This window comes from Meleagris gallopavo, chromosome 9 (assembly GCF_905368555.1).
Source record: "Meleagris gallopavo chromosome 9, MGAL_WU_HG_1.1, whole genome shotgun sequence".
Lineage (NCBI taxonomy): Eukaryota > Metazoa > Chordata > Aves > Galliformes > Phasianidae > Meleagris > Meleagris gallopavo.
Genome location: NC_139412.1, coordinates 7,779,296 through 7,788,582, shown reverse-complemented (window position 1 = coordinate 7,788,582; position 9,287 = coordinate 7,779,296). Strand labels below are relative to the sequence as shown.

The 9,287-nt window shown below is 33.0% G+C and overlaps 1 long non-coding RNA gene across 1 annotated transcript in view; it reads right to left on the bottom strand.

The window, feature by feature from the left end:
• Positions 1 to 1,017: 1,017 nt before the first annotated feature.
• The window catches only part of LOC146543772 (uncharacterized), a 58,720-nt gene continuing 50,450 nt past the window's right edge, over positions 1,018 to 9,287 (bottom strand). The window contains exon 2 of the long non-coding RNA XR_014884963.1: positions 1,018 to 1,979. This is a non-coding gene — a long non-coding RNA (uncharacterized LOC146543772). The remainder of the gene's footprint in view (positions 1,980 to 9,287) is intronic.

Genomic DNA, 9,287 nt, shown 5'->3' with positions numbered 1-9,287 from the left:
CTCCCTGATTAAGATTTATAATAATCTAATCAGACCAACATTTGACTTGTTGTTTCTTAATCTCATGTTGGGTATATATACTTTAAAGAACCTCTTCTCCCTCCAATAAATTAGAGCAAGACAAGAGTTACCCAGGGCTAAAGCAACACATAAATAACAAATAAAGCAACAAGTAAACTGTCCTAAACAATTTCATAGGGATCTGAAAAAGAGCTGAGGTATGACTGACAACCAGCCACTATGTGAACTAAAGATTAAATGGATACATTCAATTGTTTGCGTGATGAGAAATGGAACATTCCCTTGGAAGCGATAAAGTATTTCTTGAGCTATTCTTGACAATATTATAAAATTAGCTCAACCTGCTACCTGCTAAGGGTGTTCCTATAATTTATCCAAGCTGTTATATTCTTTAATTATCTTTAATTCTAATATCCATAATGCATAATCAATGAATACACAGATGTTATAATTAAGAAATATACAGGAAAGTTAGGCTAAACAGGTCATTGCACTAAAAAAGAATGAATGGAAAGCTTACCCTTGTCCTGGGCTTGCTGAGAAGACTCCAAGAGGAGCAATCTCCAAAAGAGATCTGCCCTCAGTCATAGTCAGCTCTTAAATGGAGTCGAGGAGAGGTGAAGGCAGGCTCCAGCCTTCCAGTAGCACAGGAGAATTGTCTTCACCTGTGTTCCCAGGGCTGACTCATTGCTTGCCTCAGGTGGTCAATCAGAGGTTCAGGCTGTGATTCAGCAATTCCTATACACCATAACAAATCTCTTGGATTTACTAAATAAATAATGTATTGCATTCACTGTTATTGTTTATGTACATGTAAACAGATACCAGGACACATTACAGTTCACATTTCAAATCTGAAATGCAAGTAGAAATGAATCAGGTTCTTAAACATGAAATGAAAGTATTGTTTGGTATTATTCACAGGTAGAGTTTCTCACTTACCTTGCACTGTGACATTGGTACTAAACTCTTTTGAATGTGATGATACCTTACCTATTTCTACTCATAGTTTAATGTTATCTATTGCTTTTAGTACAAATACTTAAAATATTACAAACTGAAAGAATCCAAATATAGTTTCTTCTCTTTTCAGAGCATATAGATATTTAGAAGGGAAAGTCAGAAACATTGAGAAGCCCGTGAAAAAGTTGTCTAGCTATTACAGGATTACTGCAGTAATTCCTCATCATCATAAAATATAAACAACACCTAGATAGTGGAACTTCAGTAGAAAGTGTAGACAATGAGACTACATCTGTCTTAATTTCCTTCACTGAACTTTACATAATATTTTTACATAATTTTTTTTTGTCTGTGATTTGACTGTGTCATTTGGTACCAAATTTTCTTGCTAGTGTGAAAGAAAATGTATTTAATATTATTAGAAGTAAGTTTATTTCAGCTGATCCTCTTAATTCAGTTGAATCATAATTGAAAAAGAATAACATATGTAACATCTTCATTTTTCCGCTAAAGAATAGGAATAGTATCTTTATAAAATATTTCCATTGTGGAAAATAAACGACTGGAAAACTACATAAATGGTAGTTGTTGAATACTTAAAAGCAAATAGCTATCAGAATCTGAATATGTAAAACAGTTATGATAACTAAGGCCAAAGTTCAGAGTAAAAATTGAAATTTCAGTGTCATCACAAGTTGGAAACAAAGTTACTGTGACCTGGCCTCCTGCACTGAAAAACATGTTGGCTGATCAGTGGTAGATTGTGCTGTGGCCAGTGAAGTAAATGCATGCAGCTTCAAGCACATGAAGATTTTGTGCACAGTTCATGCTGCTATAGAGAACTGCAAAGTGAGGTTGACTTCCACACCAGTTGGACGTCGGTTGCACTCAGGGAGGCACTTGGCTGCAAGATGATCAAAGCTGAGTGTCCTCAAAAGCCAGTCCTGGATTCTAGTGTTTATAATTGTGGTTGGCATGGGGACTAAAGGCAGTCTCTGAAAGGAGAAATAAGTTTCAATTAATGCAATTTATTTCACATTTTCATATTTCTGAGTTTTCAGCTTTCATCTCCATGTTGCTAATTTTTAAAAAAATTCTTGTCATCCCCAAAGATGAATGTAAACTGTATTTCAAACAGATTTTTCTTTTCTCGAGATGTCTGCTCTTCCAAAATTGTATTCCTTGTTTGCTGAACTCACAGCTGCAGCAACAAATACTTTATATTCCTCTTCAGTCATGAATGTGCCTTTCATAATTTGGTCTTTTCCTTTTTCATTTTATTCCCATTTTTAGTCTGTCATATCAGCTTCATAAAAGCCTTCCAACTCTCTGTTATACTCCTCATCTACTTCTAGGAAGTGTAATCTCTAACTGCCTCCTTCCTTTTGCTAACAAAGTATGTATCTTATTTCTCAAGTCTAAAAATTATTTTAATGGAAATGATATAATGTATGTTGTGTTCTTTACAAATCCATTACAAAAATGGGGCTCAAACTCCCCTGCAGCTCAAGTGTGCAAACACACTGCAGAAAATAGTATTAGAATTTACAGATCTTAAACTGAAATATACTGTATATTTCAGTTTACACAGAGAAACTACTGTAAGAACAAATTCAGTGATTGACATTTTTACCAATTGCCTCTTCAGTTTAAATTTTAAACCAGAGATGGAGAAGATGCTTGGAGAACAAGGTGAAAACAAAGACACAACTGACAGGGCAACATGCAATCAAACGCCGTCATTTCATAAAACAGCCTTGTTACAATCACAAGACATGATTGTCAAAAATTTACCAGGGTCATAACCATTAATCATTTTATTTAGCTGATAAGCAGGCAGCTTGCTGACTTAATTATATGTAACAGCACCCTTAAAATTCCTGTACTTGCATAAATGTTGACAACACTACAAATTTGTATTTGGGCATTCTTGTTACTCAAGTGACTTCAGAGTCTAAACGTTAATTACACTTACATAATTATTGTGCTGACAATTAATCTGAAATTCTGTGCTGAACACAGAATGTTTACTTTTTTATCCAAATTGACATATTTGGTTTATTCCCTCAGTCACAGATGTACAGCCACCCTTTCGTCAATCTGGACTAACTGCATTATGTTAATTAGAAAAGAAAGTTTAATTTCTTTCTCCCGTGTACCCAAAGGAATCAAGAGGACATGGTTGCTAAGACACATTCCTGTAAAAGAGAAGTTTCTATGTAGTCATAACCAGCAAGTGCTGATTATGTGCTGAAAAGAAACTTCTGTTAACAGAAAGCAATGAACTAAATTTTAATGATTAAAAATTACTGTGCAAAACTGGAAGAACCTTAATAAGACAAAATTTAATTTGTGATTAAAAAGAGTATGCTTGGCCATTAAGCTTGGCAGCTGAGGTTGAAATGTGTACTGCAGTAAAAGAAGCTTGGCACAAATACTCAAAATTGGTTATTATTTTCCTAATTATTTTCACAACCTCCTGCTATTTTTTATAAGTAATAAAACCCTATAAAACGTAGAGACCTTAATTGTTCTATTCCAATGCACATAGTGCACACATGAGACAATTTCTTTAAGTAAATATTTCCTCCCTGTTGTCTGTAAATTGTTTAAATTTTGATGAATCTTTTATGCTTAATTCCATTTTCTTACATTTCATAGTAAAGAACTTATGAAACTTTCTTTAAAATATAGTTGCAAATTGAAAATATTTCTCATATCCAACCTCTGTAAATTACACAGTTACTACTTCCTCAGGCTGGAAATACTATAGAACTGTTTGCTACAAAATATTACACAACTGGTTATGAGCTCAAAGATACTTTTAGATTAAGTTCACACAAATTTAAGAGGATGCAAAATTAGAGCAATGTGTTTATATCATCTATGGAAACCGAGATGAAAATTTGTATCTAGAAAAACCTCACCAAAGGCAGCCAGTATCTCAGCATAGGAAATTTTCAGGCTTTTTTTCTGTTACTCTGAGATGTACTGAAACTAGTAACTCTATGCTAAACTTGCTAATTTAAGTAGTTTGCCTAAAGCTTGCTCTAATAATAGAAAAAATCTGAAAGTTCCTCTCCTTTGTAGGACTAGATGTTAAGGTAAGAAATATCACAAGGACCATCTCCCAGGGCATTTGAGGGATGAGAAAAACTGGGGTTTTAATTATGGAACCCCTCCATTTTGTTGTTGTTGTTGTTGTTCATAGCCAGGAGCTTCAGGGAATAACAACTTTTCAAAACATGTTACTGAACAAACTGAACTCTGACAATTCTCCCATACAGAGTGCACAAATATTTAGCTCAGTAGCTCATTAGTAGCTCAGCACCTTAGTGACTGCATATGCATTAGCCAATGAAGTACTACTTTATGTTTTTAAGTAATGTATATTTTACTCGCAGTTTCTTTGTAAGTGCTTAATAAGCCTTGATCCAAGATGGTCTGGATGCCATCTTCTCCAAGGCATACTTTGCGTGGCTGGTCATGTGAATGCCTCCTATACTGCGTGTACAGTCAAGTAAGCCACAGACTCAGGCCTCAACGTGAATTTTAAAACTTCTCCTTTTCTTTCTATTTTTTCATCATGTAGTTCATCATCTCTATGCATAAATATGCATAGTATCCAACAATACCTATTAAAATCATCCACAACAAATGAGCAATATAAAAGCACATTATGTTCAAAATTATATAAACTTTTAGGTGTTAGATTAATTATATCAGTAACTTAGAGAACATATGGCACTTGGCAAAAATTATAAGAATAATCATATCCCACAAATGTTATCTGGTATTTCAGAAAAAATGATTTATTAATTAAATCCTCAGTAAATAGATCATCTTTGATCATCTTCATGTCTTTATAAACAGGTTTTTTAACTTTACATGATTTGAAAACATATGTATTTTGATGGGATATTGTCTCCCAACTTTCTATGCCTTTTCTGACATTCTCAATTGAAAAGTATTTTGAATAAATTTATTTTCTGTTCCCCATATTGAATATTAATACAATGACAACAATGGTTATAACAACACTTAAGTACATTTGTCCAAAAAAGTTTAAGTCACATAGCAGAATAACTCAGAATACTTTGTATCTGAGCAATAGAATTAACTCCTGAAAATCCTTCATAATTCTTGCAGTTTCAGTTAATGAAAGACTATATTATCCCTTCACATTGTATCAGTGTGCATTCGTGCTATACTGGTTAAAAGGGATACCACTTCACAGTTTATGCCCTATCAAATTCAAATACACCCACATTGTTTGACAAGACTAAATTGTACATTTACTTGTCATTTCAATGCTGTTGATGTTTGAAAATATTATGGCTCTGAGCAGCAAACACTAATCACATTCTTTTGTTATTAAATCCTACTCATGCATTGATCTAAAGAATTCCAAATTCCTTCCTAAAAAAAAAAAAAAAAAAAAAAAAAACACAACAAAAAACTAAGTACATTTCTTAAGAAAGATTAAGATTAAAAGATTAGAATAGAAATACAATAGATCTTCAGTTACACTATTTCCTAGATCAAACATATGGACAAATGAATGATATTAACATTGAGCTTTTTATCCAGAAAAAAATCTCAAAGATATATTATGGCATCTTAATAGCCTCCTCAGAAGTGTAAGACTGTAACCCTTTTGAACCAATAAACTTTGTAAATAGGGCATAAAGAAGTTTTGTACATAAAATGTCCAGAAGAGTTTAGATTAATCAGAAGGCATTGTGTTTCAAATTCATCAAGAAACGATGCAAACCCCTATAGTAAACTCCATCACAAAGTCCTCAGGTATTTCCATAGCCATTATTTCTATGTTGTTCTTCATACTTTTGCTTTTTAGATCTGTGAGCAATAGCTTTGAACACAGAAACTAACAAAGAGTAAGAGATATCAAATATAAATACATGTGCTCAGTTAAATCATATTGATTGATAAAGTACTGGCTTTAACCTGAGCATCAGTTGGCTGAAGAACTTACCAAACATTGTGAATAGAAGAACTTGTAATTACCATAATGCAAACAAATGGCATAGCTTATAACTGCTGAACTACTCAAATTGAATTTCGTTCAAGAATGCCTAAATATACTTGATCATAAAATCCTCTCTAAGTTAAGCTGAGCTTTGTTCATTATTTTGCCAGTGGAAGCTGATAAAACATGGTCTTAAATACAACACTATAAAAAGTGTATATTCTTTAACAATTAAAGTCGTGTTTATACAATAAATGCATTTTAAATATGCTTGAATATAAAAATGCCTTAAAAATTTGCTGTTTTATTTGAAGAATCCAGGCCATTACTGATATGAAATTACCATTTTAATCTTAGCAGTTTTGATTCCTTACATACTATTGCATTAAACTTGCAAAATGAGTGATCTCAATGTTTTGAAAGGTTTTTTTTACCGTCATATGTTCTTGTGCCTTAAGAAATGTCATAACTTTGTTAGCTACTTACCAATTATGTTGCATTTATCAGTTTTTCACACAGTTTTAACTTAGTTGAACCTACTTGAAACTACCAAATCTGATCATGTAAAAAACTGGTATATTCCGTATATTTATACAACAGCAATCCATCTAAAGGCATGCTAATTGCCACATATTTATGAGTACTAAACTGAGATCACAATTTATCTAATTCTTTATCTCGAGGTAGGCAGGAAAAGAGAGTGAACTTAATGACTTGGTATAGAACTTTAAATTAGAACAAGGAATCCTTAAGAAAAAAAATTACTTCAAAATAAGCTGTGATGTAAGTTCTCCAGACCAAAACAACCTCTATCTCTCAACAGTACTGAGAATAAACGAGACAAGAACTCAACAGAAAAGTACAAGCAGTTCAGGGAAGCAATATCAATGACAATTACTAGTACAAATGGGTGAGCAAAAGCTCTTTAAGAAGGACATAACCTTCTGGGATAACCAGAAGAGTATGATAGTGATGCACATGTTTATCTGAAGTGCCAACAGTAAAAATTTAGTTATGACAATTTTATCTAGCGACAATATTTTTTATTTCAAAGGAAAAATAAGAATAAATAATAGATCTTCTAATGTACCTAATCTAATGCTTCTGGATTTTAAGAAACTATTTTATCAAAAAATTACAGAATTCCTTAGTGAAAACCATTAAAAGTTAATAAATTTATTAACATTCTTGATGGCTTTGAGGCCAAATTAAGACTGAGAAGGGCCATTCTGAACAGTTCAATTTACTTATTGATTTATTTTGTAATGAAGTCTGCTTTGAATACCATCTTTTTTAACTCTTCTACTGTAAGGCTACCAATACTGAAGGATATTGAGATAAACAGACACAATGGCAAACCTTCTGCTCTTGGCAAACCTCAGAAAACTGTTGGTGGTGACATAGGGGACACTGACAAGCTGACACTGTAGATTAACTTACAATTAAAGAATTTCTGATATCTTGATCATCAAGTCAGTCCATCTGCAATGAGCTATTTGTCCCTTAGGCTCTGGGAGAAATATTACCTCACTAAATTCAGAGGCTGGCTCTACTGCAGAAACAGAACTATCAAAAAGCTATCAAAAGAGTAACATCATCAGACCTCTTTCTATTTGATTGTGTTGGCTATTTTCTTTTTATAGTTGTTCATTTTTATTTTATTCATTTGAAGTGCATCCACTCTCTATGAAAAGCTGAACCTGTGGCTGCTTTGAAAATTGGCTGCAGCTATGAGCAAAGATCATTTTTGACTTGTTCAGGAAAGCTACTGTTTTTAAGCAATGGCTAACAAACAAATAGGACCATAGGACAGGACAAATACTCTGATTTAAAACATGGATTTCCTGGAGGTTGATGAAAATCCATTCAATTCAAGGCCTTTTGCAGACATTAAATAGAACACTGAAATAATTGGTCAAAAATGCTCAAAGAGTGGTTCTATTAGGTGTGTTCTCTGAGAGTAACCACACCACAGTAATGTAGCTCAGCACATATGTTGCAGTACTGTAGTTTTTAAAAAAAGTTCCCTTAAAACTTGCAAACTGCTTTTGAGTATAAAATCTGTGAAAACAAATATGATCATTGCTTGAACAAGCTATATTCTGTGATTATTTCTGTTTCTCATGCCTCAATTTATCCGTTTTGATGTCATCTGAGTACATGCATTTTGCTGTTTGCAGTAAATCAGAAAAAGATGCTGAAAAGTTTGCAAGATGTGATGTCATCTATAAAAGAGCTGTGAGTTAGCGTATCTACAAATAGTGGAGATGAAAAGGGAGATACCAAAGCTGGGGTTTTTAGTGCTCTCAGGCTAGGAAAGTATAAATTTATTTATGAGTAAATTGTCAAAACAAAACACTTAACATGTTGACTTATATTGCAAGTCACTGATGCCCTTGGGCTAATAGGATTTATAACTCTATTGATTTTCTTCCTTCTTCTGACTCATTGCATATTTAATATAATGTATTTTTGGCTGCTTAGGCTGTTTTTCTGAGTTGTTCATTTTCTAGGATAAATACTGAAGGCAACATTTCACTTTCCCATAATATAAATAAACGGCTTTAGCACTCTGCATTTCAGAGTTAATTAACAGTGAATAAATCTCTGAAAATTATAATGAGCTTCACTACAACAGCTCCATAGAAGGCAAGAAGATACAGGGTTGGGTCATGTACCTGACTTGTGACTCACTGAAAGAAAACTTTTAAAGGATAGAAATGTGAATGATGTTCTGCAACAGCAAAATAGAGTGAGATAACATGACATACAAAAAAAAGGAGGGTCTCCATAGATACTGAAATAGCTCTCAGATCATGCCTTTAACTAACTACTTCTACTAAATGAAATTGAATGAATATATATATATACGTGTGTGTATATATATATATATAAACAAAAAAGAACATATTACTTTATCAGACTGACCATCCCAGTATTTGTCTGAGGCCAAACCTTTTTAAGTAATGATGCCTTCACAGGGGTCTGAACTTATTTGGTAATGTTATCTGGTGAATTTCTAAAAGGAAGCAGAACTATAATCTACAGATCTCTTTGAACAAAGGAAGAAGCCTTTGGCCTTTTTTGCACCCTGTGAAACTACAGTAAGAACTTCCTCAAGGCAAAAGTGACAGATCAGGGCTTTTTTAAGTAAGAAATTATCAAATTTAGGACAACAGTCCTAAAAGAAGTCTTTGTGTTTTACAGTGAGTAGCGTGCTAAGAAGTTAAACTCATGTTTTGTTGTTGTTGTTAATATTATTTGCATTTAAACTTTTTCACTTTTTTTTTTTGTTTGTTTGCCTTCTAAGATA